Source organism: Callithrix jacchus, chromosome 20 (assembly GCF_049354715.1).
Source record: "Callithrix jacchus isolate 240 chromosome 20, calJac240_pri, whole genome shotgun sequence".
NCBI classification, from domain to species: domain Eukaryota; kingdom Metazoa; phylum Chordata; class Mammalia; order Primates; family Cebidae; genus Callithrix; species Callithrix jacchus.
The window spans coordinates 37,713,518-37,733,928 of record NC_133521.1 but is presented as its reverse complement, the minus strand read 5'-3'; the positions used below and the strand labels follow the sequence as shown (position 1 = coordinate 37,733,928).

The 20,411-nt window shown below is 40.7% G+C and overlaps 1 protein-coding gene across 14 annotated transcripts in view; it reads left to right on the top strand.

Annotated features, from left to right (window-relative positions):
• The window catches only part of LOC128930282 (uncharacterized), a 968,777-nt gene that overhangs the window by 388,590 nt on the left and 559,776 nt on the right, over nucleotides 1-20,411 (top strand). The gene's annotated exons all lie outside the window — the stretch shown is intronic.

Below are 20,411 nucleotides of genomic sequence, written 5' to 3'. Positions count from 1 at the left end.
ATTTTTGGCTGGATGACATTTGTGTCTTTTGCTTTCCTTATTGCATTGGCAGCAATGTCTAGTACAACACTGAATTTAAGCAGTCAGAGTAGGTATCTTTTCTTATCGAATGGAGAAAAATGTAGTCTTTTGCCATTGAGTGTGATATTGTAGACTTCTCACGTATACCCTTGAGCAGGTCGAAGAAACTGGGGCGTTTTGTTTCCCATCTTTTTTGGATCACTGTCTTTCATTGACTAATATCCAGTGTCTTGCCAACCATCGTTTTATATGTCTGTTCTTTGGTTGTTTTAGGAAGGAGGATAAATCAGGTATTTTTTACTACACGTTGCCTGGAAATGGAAGTTCCTAGGTGTACTCTAAATATATTTTTAAATAAAAATAGAAGACTTTAAACTCTTATAGCACTTACATGATTGATAGTTTATTTTACTATGTAGAGAAAATTTTGTTCCTCATAAAAAACATCATGAAGGCACATATATAGTTGATATTATAATCTTGGACTGAATGATTGATTGGCTTATTCAACAGCTATTTATTATATGCCTACTATGTAACAGTGCCAGGTAGACTTCCAGGCCCTGGAGATTTTTCTCTAGACAAAGAAGGCAGGTTTCTGCTGGCGTGGAGCTTTCACTCTGGTGCAGGGGAGAGTAGATTATTATACAAGTAAACATATAGGTAAGATAATTGCAGATAGTGAAGACCATTTTGAATCTAGCTTTGTTTGAGAGAGAATGACTGGCAAAAGGAAATACTTTAGAACAGTCATCTGAGGAGTCCTCTATGAAGAGCTGACATTTGAGCTGAGACGTAAGTGATGAGAAAGAACCAGTTGCCCCAGGTTTTAGGAGAAGAGCATTCTGCACATCAAAATAGATAATGACCAAAAGGACTTAAGCTGGATAAAGGATTTAAAGACAGAACTACTCCTCTCACAAACAAAGGGCAAGAGTCTAATGAGAAGGGACTTCAAATTAATATCAGAACCATGCTATAGATTATTTATAACATTATTCTCAGGGGAATCATGAAGAAAACATTTTCATAGGGCTTTAGGTTGTTCAGGCAGGCATTACTCTGCCACCAGAACCACACTAGTTGTAAAGGAACTTGAAAATAGCCCTGGATTCAGGTGTGTGCAGTAGCATGCTAGGGCTGGCTTGGGCAGGCTCTCCAGAGCCAACTGTGGACAACTTTTCGTAACTCACATTCAATGATGTCACCTTCATAGCTTGAACTCAACCATGGTGGGAGAATTTACATCACAAAAATGGCAAATTTTACAAATCATGGGCTTTTCTTCCCAGAAATCTCATTGTCAAACATTTATTAGCATACCACTTTATATAACAGCATTTATGAACACAACACTACATAATCAGTTCCCTATATGATAATATATATTCATATATTTATATAGATCGTAGTCCATAGCCTCTAAAAGTAAGAACATAATTTTATTTATATCTAACAAAGAAGAAAGTTATGCTAATTATAATTTTGAGATTCCATGGATAGAGGTAACAACTTACTTTCAACTATGCTAAAAATGTGAAAACCTGAACTTTAGAATTGAGTAAGTACAGCATTGCTTAAGATCATTATGTAGAAAATATTGTATAGTTTATTTTATTGTGTGCATTGGTCATTCAAATAAAATGCCTAGCTCTCATCACAAGTCCAAAATTTTTAAAAAATCAACATTAATACAGTTTTGAGAGTTTAACAAAAATGTTTGAACTTAATAAGTCCAATTCATAATAAAAGTCAAGATTTTGGGACCTTATGTGGACAAATTAAAAACAGCCTTTCTTTTGCCTACTATCACATGGCACTTGCTGCTTTTTATTGGTGTATTATTTAGTTACCTGTTTTTCCCAAACAAACACTAGCACGCTTGAGGGTAGAATTCCTCTGTGTCTTATTATTCTTTATATTTTGTGTTGAGATAGTTGCCCAGCTCCTTGTAAGTGATCACGAAATGTCAAGTGAAAAAAAACCAATGTATTTATTGTTTATCATCTATGTTTATCTATCTATCTGTCTGTCTGTCTGTCTGTCTATCATGACTCCTAACCAAGGCATATTCATGTTTGGGTATACCATTTCACACATAGATGGTAGCATGAAGATTCTACTTTTACAGAACTTTCACTATGACTTATCAATCATACATTGTTCAGTAACCTCTTTTCTCTGGACCGTCTCACCAGAGTCCAGCACCCAGTGCTGCTCATGTAGCCCATTTGGTAGGTAAGATATTTCTGCCAAGTTGGTTGAGTATGAACTTAATTAAAACCTGAATGTATTGACCGCATCACTGGCCTGCTGTGATGGCATCTGGACAGTCTGACATGAGTAGATTTGCCCTTCCTTGCTCTTAAGGACCGGATGCAGGTGAAAGTGTCCAGTGAGCCTTTGTATCCCCAGTTGCCTGACAAGCTATGAGAAAGGAAGTCTCAGGGTAGCTCTTCTCAGGCACTCTGGTTCAATAGAAAAGAAACTGACCATTACTACCAGGTACCAGCCAAGCACATCACTATGAAAAGATCCATTTGGACAAGGTGGCTTCTTTCTTTTTCTTTCTCTAGAAGCTGAAAATATCCCCTGATAGCTTAACAGAGAAGAATAAATTGTCTTCATGTATTTACACAGAGGAGAAGATTTTCCTCATTGTACTTGCAATTTCGTCTTGTGTGATGACCTCCATTTTCATAATCCTTCATGGAGTATCATGATTTAAAAAGCTTTCTCTCCCTGCTGTTTCTCTTAAAAGGTTTTCTGGTGCAATTCCTGGAAAGTCAAATTCTGCATTTAAATGTTGTATTTTCGCAGATGTAATATAAAAGAGGCCACACTTTTGTGTGTTTTTCTTCCTGGGAGAGTAGCAAGCAATTCCACCCTTCTGCATATATTGTTAACCAAGCTGTAACAGTGTACAGCAGCTTTAATAGCAAAGCAATTGTGATTACATCTTGCTCGTAATTACATTTATTTGCTCACATATGTCCAAAAAGGCAAGCGTTAGTCAGACTGTGTGGGTATGCGTTTGTGCAAGGAAAGTCATCCCGTGGATTGACAGTGAAGAAAATAGCTTTTAGTGCCTTAGGTCTCTCCCATCACAGATACTCCCAGAGACTATCAGAGCTGACTTAGTTTTTGCTTCCATGCTTCTAAAATCGATTGCATTTTCAAAGCAGGGTGATTCATTATGGGTGATGGATTTGCATCAAAATAAACAAAATATTAGCAGGTGCATATAACAAGATACATATCTGTATTCCTGGAGAAGAGAGTTAAGAAATATCATGGTTCAAAGCAGCTTTAGAAAGGCAGCTGTCCCATCCAAGGAAAGGGTATTTGCTGCTTCTCATGGAGTGCAGAGGAAAATAAGAGAGTTAGGCATGTGAAAGAATTTTAGATCTGCATTTTTCAACTGTCCCTAAGGAAATGGGACAGTGATGGAAATAGCATTGGCTTTTTGTGAGGTGGATGGGTGTGGGTCCTGGCTGTGCCATTTATAACTCAAAAGAGTTGGGAGAAATTACTTTACTCCTCTGTGCCTTCATTTTCATTCTTTCTTTTCTTTCTTCTTTTTTTTTTTTTGAGATGAAGGTTTGCTTTTGTTGCCCAGGCTGGGGTGCAATGGCACCATCTTGGGCTCACTGCAACCTCCGCCTCCTGGGTTCAAGCAGTTCTCCTGCCTCAGTCTCCCAAGTAGCTGGAATTATAGGCATGTGCCACTGTGCCCACGTAATTTTGTATTTTTGTAGAGATGGAGTCACTATGTTGGCCAGGCTGGTCTGGAATTCCTGACCTCAGGTGATCCACCTGTCTTGGTCTCCCAAAGTGCTAGAATTACAGACGTGAACAACTGTGCCCAGCCTGTGCCTTCAGTTTCTTATTACTAGAATGGAGGTAGCAATGCCAAGCTTATTGGGCTGTTTTAAAATGTACTACTCATGAGATTATACAAACTCCTTGCAAGCAGCCACTGAAACTGGGCTGCTGCGGTATCCTCAGAACCTGGCATAGTTCCTAGAATATCTTACTCAATGAGTATTTCTTTTTAAGTATATGAACGTAAATTGCTTGATATGCACACATCTCAGACTATTGCATTGTATTATTTTTCTATTGGTGCTGTAATAAATGACCACAAACTTTGTTATGTAAAAAACAAAAATGTCTTCATTCTGGAGGTCAGAAATCCTAAAATTAAGGTATTGTCAGAGCTGGAATCTTCCAGAGGTTTTAGGAGAGAATCACTTTTTTTTTTTTTTTTTTTTTTTTGCCTTTTCCAGCTTTTAGAAGCCATCTGCACTGTTTGACTCATGGCCCCCTCTTTCATCTTCAAAGCCAGAAGCAGAGCATCTTCAAACCTCCCTCTGACTCTTAATCTACTGTCTCTCTGTTGTAAGGATCCTTGTGATTACATTGAATATGCTCAATAATCTGGGGAATCTCCCCATTCCAAGATCCTTAACACAATCACACTGCAAAGCTCCACCTTTTGCCACATAAAGTAGCATATTCGCAGGTTCTTGGAATTAGAATGTTGGCATATTTAGAGCTTCATTATGTCTACCCCAAATATCTACTGTGGAGTAAAACATACCTATTTATTACTATCATTTCATTTTATTGCCTGTTGAAAGCTCCTATTGAAGACTTTCCTAAGAAGTAATGGGCCAAACTTCTAGATTCCCTTTTGATTTCCATGGCAATGGTCCAAGGATGCCAGACACCAATCATGACCCTTCAGGGCTAATTAACAGTGATTACTTGCATTTGAGTTAGGAAGGCCTTTTGTTGGGTTGAAGAAGTTTTCAGCTACTAACAGAGGCATGGAACTCCATGAATATTTGTGGATTAAATGAATATTCAAAAGGTAACAGCCTACCTTCTAGGGTCATTTATGAAGACAAGAAACACCTGGTAGAAAATTCTTTGTAATTGATAAAAGAGCAACATAGTAAGCATATACTTCCAGGGTTTTATGTATTTTTAAAAAGGAGGTGGTGGCTCATATGCCTTTCTTTCCTTGGGCTGAAATATTTTCAAGCACAGTGGTTGAGTTCTTAGGGGCTGAGGCTTATTGATACCCACCAAATACTTGTGAAATAGAATTGAATTATGTAAATCATCAAATAATTAATGGAAAAGCAAAGATCTCATATAAAATTTAGGCTGGAAAAAGGTTAAAAGGCCACCAAATACAGTCTTTCAGCTAGTACCTAGAGTTTTTCTGGCCATGCAGCTTAACCTTAAGATGATAAGCAACTTCGGCAAAGTCTCAGGATACAAAATCAATGTGCAAAAATCACAAGCATTCCTATACATAATAACAGACAAACAGAGAGCTAAATCATGAGTGAACTCCCATTCACAATTGCTACAAAGAGAATAAAATACCTAGGAATACAACTAACAAGGGACATGAAGGACCTCTTCAAGGAGAACTACCAACCACTGCTCAAGGAAATAAGAGAGGACACAAACAGATGGAAAAACATTTCATGCTCATGATTAGGAAGAATCAATATTGTGAAAATGGCTATACTGCCCAAAGTAATTTATAGATTCAATGTTATCCCCATCAAGCTACCATTGACCTTCTTCACTGAACTGGAAAAAAATATTTTAAACTTCATATGGAACCCAAAAAGAGCCCACAGAGCCAAGACAATCCTAAGCAAAAAGAAAAACTCTGGAGGCATCATCCTACCTGACTTCGAACTATACTCAAGGCTACATTAATTAAAACAGCATGGTACTGATACCAAAACAGAGATATAGACCAATGGAACAGAAGAGAAGCCTCAGAAGTAATGCGACATATCTACAACCATCTGATCTTTGACAAACCTGACAAAAACAAGCAATGGACAAAGGATTCCCTGTTTAATAAATGATGCTAGGAAAACTGGCTAGCCATGTGCAGAAAGCTGAAACTGGGCCCCTTTCTTACACCTTATACAAAAATTAACTCCATATAGATTAAATATTTAAACGTAATACCTAACCCCATAAAAAACCCTAGAAGAAAACCTAGGCAGTGTCATTCAGGACATAGGTATAGGCAAGGACTTCATGACTAAAACACCAAAAGCATTGGCAACAAAGCCAAAATAGACAAGTGGAATCTAGTTAAACTCCAGAGCTTCTGCATAGCAAAAGAAATAATCATTAGAGTGAACCAGCAGTCAACAGACTGGGAGGAATATTTTGCAAGCTATCCAACTGACAAAGGGCTAATATCTAGAATCTACAAATAACTAAAACAAATATACAAGAGAAAAATAAACAACTCTGTCAAAAAGTGGGCAAAAGATATGAACAGACACTTTTCAAAAGAAGACATTTATGTGGCCAGCAAACATATGACAAAATGCTCATCATCACTGGTTATGAGAGAAATCAAAACCACATTGAGATACCATCTCACACCAGTTTGAATGGCGATCATTAAAAAATTTGGAGACAACAGATGCTGGAGAGGTTGTGGAGAAATAGAAACACTTTTACACTGTTGGTGGAGTGTAAATTAGTGCAACCACTGTGGAAGACAGTGTTGTGATTCCTCAAGGATCTAGAAATAGAAATTCTATTTGACCCAGGAATCCCATAACTGGGTATATACCCAAAGGATTATAAATCAATCTGTTACAAAGACACATACGCATGTAGGTTCATTGTGGCACTGTTTATGATAGCGAAGACTTGGAACCACCCCAGATGCCCATCAAAGACAGACTGGATAAAGAAAATGTGGCACAAAAACCATGGAATGCTATGCAGCCATAAAAAAGGATGAATTCATGTCCTTTGCAGGGACATGGATGAATCTGGAAACCATTATTCTCAGCAAACTGACCCAAGAACAGAAAACCAAACACTACATGTTCTCACTCATAAGTGGGTAAGTGGGTGTTGAACAATGAGAACACATGGACACAGGGAGGGGAATATCACACACCAGGGTCTGTTGGGGGTGGGGGGCTAAGGAAGGGATAGCAGGGTATAGAGAGATTGGGGAGGGATAACATTAGGAGAATACCTAATGTAGGCGGCAGGAGGATGGAGGCAGCAAACCACCATGGCATGTGTATACTTATATAAAAATCCTTCAGTATCTACACATGTACCCCAGAACTTAAAATAAAAATTAATCTGTTAAATTTCCTCTCTGATGATATTGGAATAAATGAGTTTCTATATTTGGCAAATTGGGTGGAAAGTTCTTTATTACACTCAACCAACTATGATCTCTCTATACTGCCTATCCTTCCAGGTCTGGTGTTCTCTGTCTCATGTATTGCCTCCCCTTGGGACTGGCTCCCTTTTCTTCATACTCTTGTACAGCTCACATCTCTCCTGTAACCTCTATCATGTCAGATCTCAAGGGGCAAGTTTTGCATATCTACCACTAGACTGCAAATTTCTTAAAGGCAGGTTTGTTTTGTCTTTGAATTCTCAGAGCTGAGCAGAGTACAAGAACTATAGCACAGGCAGAGTCCACTTTGGTTGAATGAGTGCTACAGGTAATTAAGCATAATGGAACAAGCCCAGGACATTCAGTAAAGAGGATTGGGTTTGAGGTTTGACCATGCCACTTTTGAACTGTGTGAATTGGGTAAGGCAGTTATCCCCTCCCAATCATAGATTCCTGTGATTTTATGGCAAACACATGGGGTTGTTTTGAGGATTAAATGCGTAAATTATGGGAATGTATTATGCAAATGGAAGGGTTGTCTCAGTGTCCTTGAAGCCACATAGAATAGATCTAATCCTTTTCCATTTGGCAGCCCTTCAAATATTCAGAGGAAGAGATCTCACGCTCCATATCCCAAGCTGACTAAACATATACATACATATATATGTATAATAACTGTGAGGTGTCCAGAATTAGAGTTCTGAGTTTCAGATATCTACTCTGTTACTTATTAGCTCTGTGACCTTGAAAAAGATATTTAACTTCTTTATGCCTCAGTTTCCCCATCTGTAAAAAGCAGAATAAAAGTAAGACCTATTACAACAAGACAACGTGAGAACTGGGTAAGATATTGCATGTCAAAGCTTAGGACGGTGCCAGGCACATAGCAATCCTCAAGTATTATTATTACACTTATTCTTTTCCCTCAGCCTTCATGTTCTTGGTTTCTTCTCTAATTCTATGAACGTTTGTTTTCAGTCATTATTCTTTAAGGATAGCACTTTTTTTTTAATCTCGTAAATATTTCAGCCACAATTGATGTCTAATGTCTGCCTTGCACTTTGGGTTGGGAAGGATTCTGAGGTTCTTTGTGGGTTCAGCAGGAAAAAATAAGAAAATAGATTAGTGCTATTTTCCAGTGACGGAGAAACAGTAACACTCATGTCCCAAATATGCCGCTCTCTCTCTCTCTTTTTTTTTTTTTTTTTTTTTTTTTGCAATTCTAAGTAAACTGAGGTGATAGTCTTTTTTTTTTTTTTAAATTGCCTATGGCAGACCACAAGCCAAGCGAAATTTCCTAAAGGTCGGTTTCAAGAACATGAGAGGTAAGAAGTATTTGACTTGTGGCCCGATCTTCCTGTTAAATGCCAAGCACTCTTTTAAGTGTTGTTTCTCCAGTGCTCTTTTAGGTGTTGTTCATACAGAGGAGAACAAATTCACATGGGGCAAGAGGGAATTAACTAAAGAAATACATTGGAAGGTAATTGCAAAGAGTGATAAGTACCAAGGGAAAAGCAGAATGAGAGACTTGGACAGTGTCTGGGGAGCAGGGAAGGGGTGTGCAGTTTCGATTGAACAGTCAGGAAGGACTTCTTGAGTAGAGACATTTGCTGCTGATTTGAGCAGGAAGGATTCAGTTTTGTATCGGCTGCTGTAACAAATATCCTAAACATGATGGCTTAAGACAACGCTTATAGTTCCATTGGTCAGACATAGGTCTCACTAGGTCCAAATCCAAATGTTATCAGGGCAATGACTTGAGTTTTTTTTTATGGAGTCTTCAGGGGAGAATTCATTTCCTTGCCTGTTTGAGCTTCTGGCCACCACCCACAGTCCTTGGCTTGTGGCCCCTTCCTCCATGCTTAAACTCAGCAATGGTCGGTCTAGTCCATCTCACATCTATCTTCCTGACCCTTCTGCCTCTCATGTTAACTTTTAAGGAGTCTTATGACTAACTACATTAAACCCACTTGAATAAACCAAGCTAATCTCCTTATCTTCAGGTCTTTATCTCACTTTCTCTCATTCATATTTGCAAAGTCTCTTTTTCTATGTGAAAAGTCTCTTTTTCTATATATTATTTCATAGATTCTCATGGCAACCCTATGACAAGGCGGTATTATTCTCTTCCTTCTACCTGATGAGAAAATGGTAGCTCAGAGGCTAAGCTATGTCCCTGAGATCACATAACTAATATCTAGTGAAGGTAAAATATGAATCTAAACACTGGGTATTTTTTTCAGGTTCTGGGGATCGGGACATGGACATCTTTGGGGACCATTATTCTGTGCACCACACAGTTATAAGGATATATCAGGCAGAGTTCACCATGTAAAGACGCCAGGAAGAGCAAGGGCTCTTGGCATGTTTAAAAGAAAGAAGGAAGACCAATGTTTCAGTAGCTTCGTAAGCAAGGAGGGTAGCAAAAGAAGTCATGTTGGTTACCGTTTACTGAGGATTACTATGTGTCTGTCACTTGGTAAGCACTTTTTATATATTATTTCATAGATTCTCATGACAACCCTGTGACAAAGGCAGTATTATTCTCTTCCTTCTACCTGATGAGAAAATGGTAGCTCAGAGACTAACATATGTCCCTGAGATCACAGAAGTAATATCTACTGAAGGTAAAATATGAATCCAGGCACTCTGTGGGTGTTTTCTCTTGACCACGATACTCTTCTGCTCCCAAAGCCTGTAATGCCTGTGTCTGGAAGCAGATCCCAGTGTAAACTTGGAGGGGGTAGTCCATGGTTACTGGTGAGCCTGGCTCCTTCTTTAACTTCTGTGTTAAGTGTGCTTTGAAAACTTTCTCACTGGTTTTGAGCTCCTGGCAGGGACATTTTCCTGAGAAACAACCATACATTGAGAAAGAAAAAAGTAGCTGCTAACAGCTAAAAGCTGATCTAACCGTAAAAAGCTTTGTAATTTTGGGAATTGGCCTGACCCTCACAGCAGCCCTGGTGTTCTTCTGTTTCACATGAAAACTCCAGTGTCACACAGGGTACTCTGTGACCATGACAGAGTCAGGCAAAAACAAGACCACTCTGTAATCATGTTTCAGCACAAAGCATGAGTGTTGTTTAGAAATACAATGTAAAGTACCAACCATCAAAATACCAACCATCCCTCTTTCCTAGAAAAGATGGTGACTGCAGCTTCCTTACCAATCACAGCTGAAGCCTCACAGTGGTCTGCCCTCCCTATAGGTCAGCGTGCTAAGATATGCGATCACAGAATTGCCTCCACTTACTCACAGTACCCAACCTAAAACAAACTTTCACTTCCTTGAATCTACTTCAAAATCACCTCACACAAGCCCAAATCCTGTAAGTTCTTTCTAGCACCTTGTTGCTGAGATGACACGTGGCTCCCTTCGGTGTGGTTTTTTCAAATTCCAACACGCCAATAAACCCAACTTTGTTTTACAGGTGTGTTTCTGGGTGCCTGTCTGATGGGTATTGTCAATCAAGAAACACAAATGCACGTAACAGCACCCACATCCCTAATATTCTTCTCTGTGCTGTTGGGGGCTCTTACAGGTTGGGTGAGGTCCCATTGTGGAAAAGGCACAGAATGCAATTTGGTGACAAACTGCAAGGAACAGAGTGCTCAGAGTACAGGAGGATAAGCAGGGGACAGAATTTAAGGTTCAGTTCCCGAGTCTACATGTGTGACCTCAGGCAAGTTGTTTAATCTCCTTCAGCCTCTGTTTTATCATCTTTAAAATTAGCATAACAATATACCACTTTACAGAAATGTGAAAGTTACATGAGGTAATCCATGGGAAGACCTTAACACAAAGCCTGCCACATAGTAAGCCTAAGATAAATGCTGGCTGTTTATTACAAATACTTACTGTGAGGGGAAAAAATGAGATTTGCTAGAGATGGCATAACAGGGGTGCCCATCTGGAGAAAGAAGGGCTTAAGAAGAGGTGAGTAAAGAATAGGGAAGCCAATACAAAGCGAGGAGGCACTGCAGGCTCCCAGAACAGCACTGGAAGTCCTCAGTGATTGAAAGAGACAGAGAGGCATTCCTCTGAACCATTCTCTAGCCAAGTCAATGGGACCTTTCACCCTTTCTATGAGGATGACCAGTTCATTAGATTATGTTTCAAACTTTATCATAGTAGTTAAACGTATGAGTCCTTGGAAAAGGAGAAGTGTCCTGAATAATAAGTGATTATCTTGGGCTGAAGTGGTTTAGTGAGAACACACAGAAAAATGCAACATGGTTTGGGACTACGAAACACCTGTGTTCACATCTTGGCTTCTCTTGCTTTGTAACATCATGCAGCACTTTCCATTCCTGCACCTTCCAGAGTTCTCTGGCAAAAAGCGATGGATACCTATGATTCAATGTTTCTGAAATTTTGAAGGAGAGAATTTAGTGTATTGCTCAGACATTGTTTCCTACCTTCTTAGAGGCACTCTGCTACCTCGGAGTGGAGCATTTTCTTATTTTTAAATCTTTTAAAAGCATCAGTATAACTTCATTAGCTCTACTTTCCCACTTCCTTCCCCCTATCCCCAGGCTGCACGTCAAGTGTTCCAGGGAGATGGCCCCTTCTTTTACTGTGGAAAGAACCAGGGCGAAACCCATTCTCGCAGCACCTGAAATTGCAATGTCAACTTCAGCATGAACCAGAATTCCTAGCAAATCACAATGCTCGTGCGTGGTAAACCTTGACTTTATTCATGCAATGCCCAAGCAAGCCACACGCTGCGATCTGTCCTCCTCCAGAGTATAATAAATTAAACATAGTATGAAATGCAAAAAGGCTACATTGAGACACATACTATTTGAAGGTTTAATTCATTTTTCTAGTGTATAAGACACAAGGCTATTAAATTTTTAAAGCAGTGATCTCCTAAACTCTCTACTTTATGAGGGCTTTCTTCATAAAGATAAATGGTTTCCTTGCCAAATCAAATGCAGATTTGAAACAAATTAAGTTAATGTTCGGTGGTACAAGGTAGAATGGATGGGGGAGCTGTTTTATTTTGCATTGTAATAACCATACACACCTAAATCAATAGCTGTGGAAAAAAGGCAATAATACCATGTAACTGCAGGAAATGAAATATAGTGGTTGGGTGGGGGGAGCAGGCTGCAAAAAGAGTGAGTTTGTATTGGAATAATGACATTTCATTAAACAGGGAAGGAGTGGTATTGAAGAGAAGTCCATAGCAGTAAATTCTGTTTCTTATAATAACACTTGAGACGAGTTAAAGTTGGCTGGGCATTGTGATGAAGGATAATGCTGCCGTCCTTTGTGCATTGTGCTATAATTTTATGTTTAAAGAAAACCCGAGATATTAAAGAGGCAGCACATGTTTTCTCAGCGTGTCCTTATTCTCCTAATATTTTGCTTAATTTGGTACAAGATCTTATAATCTGTCTGAAAGCCGTTGCTTGGATAAGGAAGGAAGTCCTAGGTTTAAAAATGTGCATTTGAATGAAGGCCAATAGGGATTCCTATTCTTTTTAAAAATTTTGTTGTTGTTGTTGGAGGGGCAAGACAAGACAAAAGGATTTGCTCTTAATGAAAGAGGCTTTTTCAACAGTTATCAAAGAGAGATTCATTCTCAGAGTTGGTATTTTTCAACATATGCTTATCTATGTGTATTCCGTAGAATATCTACGTAACAGATGTTACAGGAAGTCTGAAACAGCGGCCTTCAGGGCGTGGGGGCCTGACGCACGGATGTCACTGTCTGGAAACCACTTTCATTACACTTTCTTCTCAAGCTGCTTCTAAAAGCGATTGCACAAGAAGAGAAGACAATGGTTCCAATATTCTCTTCCTCTAGGCACAGCCCCAAATGGCCACAACTTGTTTGAAATCAGCCTTCGGGTACTGAAAGCTGGAGAGGGGCACCTGTATGTTCTTTCTCTCTGGACCTATTTCTCTTCTCTTTGTGGGAAGGAACAGAAGTACTTTTTCCATCTGGCACCCGCATGCCCCTCCCAACTCCCAAAGCTGGGCCTACAGGGGTGCTTGTGGGAAAAGCAAGGAACTAGAGGGACCACCTCTTCTAGGAAGCCTTCTCTGCCCTCTGCGGTTAGATGAGCTGTTAGTCTCCACTTGTAGTGCTTCTTTGAAGTGGGAAGACAGTACTCTGCATTTTCCTAAATTATCCCAAATGGTGGGACATGTGATGCCTGCGAAATGGGAAGCAGATACCACAGAGGTTAAGCTTATGGGACCTAGAAGACTAAGCACTCAAGGACAAAATAGTGTCTGTGACCTTCAGTAGCTCGGCAATCTTGGGAAATTCCCTTAAACTCTGTTCCTCGGTCTTCTCCTCTGTAAAATAGTACCTGTCCCTCCGGGATGTTGTAAGGTTTAGGTGAGAAAATGCACGGAGGGGATTAGCACAATGTCCAGGAAGCAGACCATCTGACGGTTGTTATTGGCATGGGTATCGTTACCTTCATTATTAAAACCCTGTGAATCACGATTCTCTCCCATTTATCTGTGAGGAACTTGAAGCTAAGCAGAGCAAACAGCATGGAGAAGGCACTCAGCACAACTTCCTTCCTCCTGTTTATCACAACTGTCCTTCCTCCTCTTTCTCCCATTCTCCAGTGCGATCACAATACTGTGGGATGCTTTTATGTGCAAAACAGCTCTCTCCCACAGAGGGATGACTGAAAACAGCTGCACTCTGGAATAGGAAAGGAGCGTCAGGTTTGCTTGTTGGATGCGTAAATCTGTAAATAATGCCTCAGGTGTCTCAGCCCAGACAGGTGCCACCATGCTTCTGGGTATCACAGCCTCTGAAAGTAAGCCCATTTACCAAATGCTGTTTCAATGACTAGGAAGCACTACACAAACTTTAATAAAAGAACTCTGAGTAGACAACCGAGGATACAAAGTAAACAGCACTTTTAGTCACCCCCTGAGCAAACACCTCCTGGGATGAAGCTGCGTGGTTACTCTGATCCTGTATAAGTCACTGTTTACTCTCCTGGTTCTAGAGGACCACGAAAAGACTGGCAAGAGTCATGAGGAGCCTGGAGTGGGCACACAGTAGGCATCTCACATCAGAAAATGCAGAAGAGGCTGTTCAGCCCAGATCCTGGGCTTGAGTCAGGCATAGGTGCCCAGCTCCTAAATCAGGCTCAGCACAGGAAAGCCTTGGGGGGGACGGGGACTTGTGGCTTCCAGCCACCAGTCTGTGTGCATGCCACATCTATGGGAACATGCCTATCTTTGCCAATTCTGCAGTAGCATACATGTGGCTAGAGAGGGTGTAAGCATGGTACATTGACCCCAGGTCCCATGGGGACCTTGATTAAAAGAAAATACTTTTTTTTTTTTTTTTTGAGATGGAGTCTCACTGTTGTTGCCCAGGCTAGAATGCAGTGGCGTGATCTTGGCTCACTGCAACCTCCACCTCCCAGGTTGAAGCGATTCTCCTGAGAAGCTAGGCCCGCAGGCCCAGCTTAAAAGACACCCTGTCTCTACTAAAAATACAAAATTTTTAGTAGAGACAATGTGTCTCATTGTTGGTCAGGCTGATCTCGAACTCTCGACCTCAGCTGATCTGCTCACCTTGGCCTCCCAAAGTGCTGAGATTACAGGCATGATCCACCATACCCGGCCAAAAAGACTTTTTTATTTCATCTGGATATGATGCAGCTCAGGCCTGTGCTAGGCGAGGAGGATTCTCTAACTCTCTTAGCCTCCATGCCTGCCCAACCAAAGCCTTGCCTCCTTAGCCTACTTGTGTCTGATGCCATATGTATTTAAGTGGTTAAGCATGTGGACTCTAGTCCCCTGCCTGGTTCCTATCAGAAAGGATGGAAGAGTGTTATCTTTGTTTGGCAGAATTTAAAATAATGTTCCTTATCTTTTTTCTTAACACTTTTCCTAAAATTTTAATGAGGAGAATGCCATAATCATACAAAAATAGTTAAAATGCCTTTATGCAAAACTAGCATCTATTCTCAAGTTTTCTGGGTAGTGGAAAAATCAAGGACTTTGGGACCCAAATTCACTGAGTATGGCTCTTGATTCAGCAAATTATTATCCTCTCAGTGTACTCATTAGTAAAATAGGCATTCAGAATTCCTACCATGTGAAGCTTCTGTGAGAATTAGAAATAAATAATGGGAATGACGTGGTCCGCATCATCCTCACTGTGGTAGGCATCCTAGCGGCTGTCGTTTCTGCTGTTTTTATTAAGAGGGGAGTTATTTCTATTACGGTGACTTCTGTTCTTCGAGGAATACGTAATCCCAGAAAATTTGCAGTTTAGCTCTTCTCTTGAATCAGTAAAATTTCTTAAACGTGCTAAACTCTGGCCTGAACGGAGCCTGATAGTAGTCTCTGTGCTTGTCATGGAGGAATTCATAATCTTAAATTACAGAACTAGAAATCATAATCGATATGTCAGCTAAAGAACAAAGCTGAACTAATCAGACAGAGACTCTCACTTCCAAAGAAACAGAGTACGTTTCCCCTGGAGTTTGGATGGTCTGACTGCATTAGTTTCCCATGACTGCTGTCACAAATTACCACAAACTTTGTGGCTTAAAATGACACAGATGTATCTTTCAGTTCTAGAAGTCAGGAGCCCACATCAGGTCTCACTGGGGTGAAAGCAAGGTGTCTATAGGACTGTGTTCCTTCTGAAGCCTCTAGAGAGGAATCCGCTTCCTTGCTTTGTCCGATGTCTAGAGGCTGCCTGCATTCCTTGGCTCATGGTTTCTCCCTCCAACTTCAGAGCCAGCATTGGTGGCTTTCCTATGCTCTGGCCCTCACACAGCAACTCTCCTGTACCTTTCATTCTTTTTCTGTCTTCATTGTGATTGTATTGGGATGACTCAGCTAATCCAGGATATCTTTAGTTCAGTCGCATCTGCAAAGTCTTCTTCTTTGGTAGACAAGGTAACTCTTCCACAGGTTCCAGGGATTAGGATGTGGGCTCTTCTAGGGGCCATTATTCTGCCTTTTCAGGTGCTATGGGGCAGACAAGATCTCCCACAGAGAACCATGAGTGGAGTTCTGCAGAAGTAGGGTGATCCACTGATGACTTCAGTAAGTGGAAATTTCTCAAAAAATTTATAGGAAAACATGGAGAAATCTTTTTCCAATTTGGCTTATTGTTGCCATTTTGATGAAAAGGCATTTTTACTTTAGGTAGATGATCACCATGATGCTAACTGCCTTTCATTGAATATCCTCAATGAGTCACTCACTTTGCTAAGTGCCTAACCACATAAGCTCACTTTATCTTAGTAGTAACCCAGCAAAGCACTATCTCCATCCTATTCAAGGACCTATAGCTATTACTTGTGCAGCTGAGATTTCAATCTGAGTATGTCCGGCTTGGAAGTCCAGATTCTTTGCAATAAGACACACAAGTTCCTGAGAAAGGATTCTTAACTTTTCCCATGAACTGAGCTTCTGGTCAGAAGTCTTTTTCTCAGCCAGATGTGGACAAACCAGGGGCAGGAATGTCTTTTTAGCTTGAACATCAGCTTGGTGGGGAGGCCAAGGCTGGCAAAAGAGCTCAGAGACACGGACTTTCTTCTCATTCATTGCCCTTTAGGATGCAAGCCCATGGCAAGGAAAAGATTTCCCCTCCAGCCCAACATCAAAAGGTTCCGGTCAGGCCTCCCGGGGCCAGGACGCTGTTAGCATGGGATATTAACCAAACACACTTCACCTCTGTGTTTGTCAGCGGTGGTTGTGTTTTTGATGCAGCTTCATTCTTTGGACTTAATTAAAACCCAGCTCCCTCTTTTATTCAATTTATGAGGCCTAGCCTGCAGGATTAAGTGATTACAAACAAAAAGCCCCATTTGTGAAACACTCCTAAACTCAAGCTGTTACGCTGCTTACTCGTACTCCATTAAATTAATAAGGAATGAATTGGCTGATCCATTATGAATAAAGCAGTGGGGAGTCTTTGCCCGGTTCATACTTTCCTCTCCCTCCTTGGAGAACGTTTGTGTAAAATGATTAGGTTCATATTCATTCAATTGGAATTCTCTAAAAGTGGAATGAATAAATTACTCTAAAGACACAGAGTTTATCTTAAACATTAACTATGAAGGGTGAATTAATAAGACTATTATAAAACCATTAGCATTCAGTGTGTTTACCTACAATTGCAGCATACCTAAACTAAATTCAACCCACAGTTGCCATTTGTGTTGGCAGATCAACCTAGTTTATTTTAGCTCGCAGTTCATTTGCATTCATAACATACCCTTGAAGATTCCATTTTTCTATCAGCATTTTTGGGGGGGGGTTCTTTTATTTGGAAACTTAACTTTTGTTATTCCCCAATTCAGCCATGCCTCTCTATTTGGCAGTAATTACACCCACATGTTTCCAAATATTGGTTGTTAACTCTACAAGGTAGGGATCGAGAACTCTCAGGACGCATGTTAAGCTCCAGGGAAGTCAATTATTTAAGGACTACGGGGTCACGAGCAACTGGGGAGGGGAGGTATTTCAAGATTTTTAGTTGACCACGGGCACAGGCTGTGTAGAGAGGGTAATATGGCTGTGTACAAGTTAAATGTCACATTGATTTAGGGTGTTCTAACTTGGGCCCTCTTGAAGCACTTTGGGATGGATTTTTCTTTGTGGCGGGCGCTGTCGTATGCATTGCGCAGTGTTTGGCAGCGTCCTTGGTCCTGCTCGCCAGATGCTGGTTGCTATACCTTTCCCCCACCCCCATCCCACGTTGTGACAACAAAAATGTTCCAAATATTGTCAAGTATCCTCTAGAGATGGGCAGGGGTTGTGATGGGGGGCAAAACAGCCCCTAGTGGAGAACCACTGCCTTAATCTGTTCCAACAAGTGAGGGGTCATTTAATTTCTCTTCAGGACTTGGTTTTCTGTCTGTAAAAATGAAGAAAGATGGTCTCTAAAGGATTCCTAAAACTCTCCAAATACGTGATGACATAAACCTGCTCAATGACATTTGCTTCTCTGTCCTTCATCTGGTGGGGACACAACAGCTGAAAAAGATGAATCATTCTGTTCTTCAAATTCAGTCTCCTCTCTTTGCCTCTATCCTGTCCCCTGGTAACACATTGGTTTCCCATTGTAGCATTGAGTAGTAAAATTGAAACCATCAGCAGAGAGGACCTTTCCTCCTGCATCTGCACCCACACACTCTGACTTCATCCTGTGAGCGACTTGACACCCAGTCTGCCTGATTCTCAATTCTTTATTGTCACCCAAATGAACTTAGGCCAGAAATGCTTTGCAATAGGGATGGAGTTGCTGCATTTTCTCTGCTGAATTTGCAGCACACGTGTGTGTGTGTGTGTGTGTGTGTGTGTGTTCCCACAAATATCCGCAACTTCTAAGTGATTCCTGTGTAGAGGTCCCACAGCCGTCATCAGAGAACTCAGATGCCTGAAAATCAGGTTGTCTTAGATTTGGAATGGCAAGTTTCTCTCCCTTTTGCAGTGACAAAAGCCACACTGCCATTGCAGTAACATTTTCCATTTCCCATACCCTACGGGACTTCAGAATCAGGCAGACATAGTTCTAAGTCCCACCAGCAGGAAGAAGGTGGGGGATCCTTGGGTACAGGTGCAAATAGGAGGTCAATTTAAAGCATGTGGGAATTCCCTTGTGAAGCCTTCTGTTTTCCTGCTTCTGACTGGACTGGAAATTTCATGTGTTACCAGGGGATGCTCTCCTTATTTTGGGTTGAGATGAGGTAAAGTGCTAAATGACATGTAGTTAGAGGTGAGAGTAAGTATAACCCCGACTGCCTGAAACCCAAGCCATTGACTCTCAACCTCAGCATATGGCTTTCTTACTGTCTTCCAATTCCTACGGTCATTGTAACCCATCAAAAACCAACTGTTCACCGTCAGAATGGAGCACTGGTTAATTAAATTAATTTTAAAATAATCTTTATACCTGTAATTTGGAAGTCTTGCTTCGCTTTTTTTTTCTTTTTACATTATTTTGTTCTTTAGTTTGTATTATTTCAAATAGCATAGGAACCCCTTTTACCATTGGCTGGTTTTTATGTTTTCTTTTTAATTTATTTCCTTCTCTTCAAGTCAACTGCTATCATGCCCTGCACATCATCCGAGTTTTTAGAAGAACGGGGAAGGAAACCAAGTAGACGATAGTCAGCAACGTGGATCATTCACCACTGGCTAATTGGTAAAATGTAGTTGGCATCATTTGGTACAGAATAATGTGTATATGTCAGCTGCATGTCTGTGCAAAGGGACATTGCAATCAGGGAGGACAGGTTCAGACTCAAGTGTAACATATTTCTAGTTGCATACGCTTAGGTGAAGTTACTAAAAATTAGTCTCAGCTTCCTTGTCTGTCTAAAAAATTTATAATCTGTATGTCCCTCTGTGCCACAGTGAGGATAAAGTGAGGCAGGATTGTCATGAGAGCATTTACTAAGGTGGCCGGTCCTTGCACATTCTCTCCACATAGAAGTAAAGTCAGAGAGACTGTCTCCTACACGAGGCCTCTAAACTTTTTATCCTCAGCCTAGTGGGAAGGATTAACAAATTCTTTCTTGAAAGAACCCACATGTACATATGGAATTGGCAAAAGTCTGACTCTTTGGCCCAATTCCAACCAAAACTAATCATCAGAAACTTCATGCAGATTTACGATTACTTTTTCTATAACAGAGTTAGGCCCGAGCTGCTGAGACAGAATTAAAAAGGGGCTGCTGCAAGCAGCGAGGGCTCAGGTCTTTACAATGGAACATTTTCCAACAGGGCACCTTGTGGGGACAGCCTGAGTCCAGGTTGGCTGGAAATTAATGTCAAATGTGAACGTAGCCTTCCTCCTCTTCCCTAAGATTGTTGTGATGGGCTCTTACAACTGAGCTGCAGGCTTTCAAGTAATGCTAATAAAGAGGGGCACACAGGATCTTCTCCATATAGTGTGTTTAATTTGAGACATAATTTAATTTTATGATGGCTGGTTTATCTCAATTAAGTCAGATGTGTGCACAGAGGTGTTTCTCATCCTGGGTGAAGAGGAAACTGCATTGAGCTCCGAGCTTGAGTTTCCCAGACCTCGCCTTGCCCCATCCTTGCCATGTGATGTGTGCTGAGCCATCTCCCTTCTCTGAAGGACTGTCTACCTTTTCTAAAATGCTTGGTGAGGGTCAGCATGGAGGAAGTCAGTTGCAGGCAGCCTGCAGAAATAGTTTGCTAAAC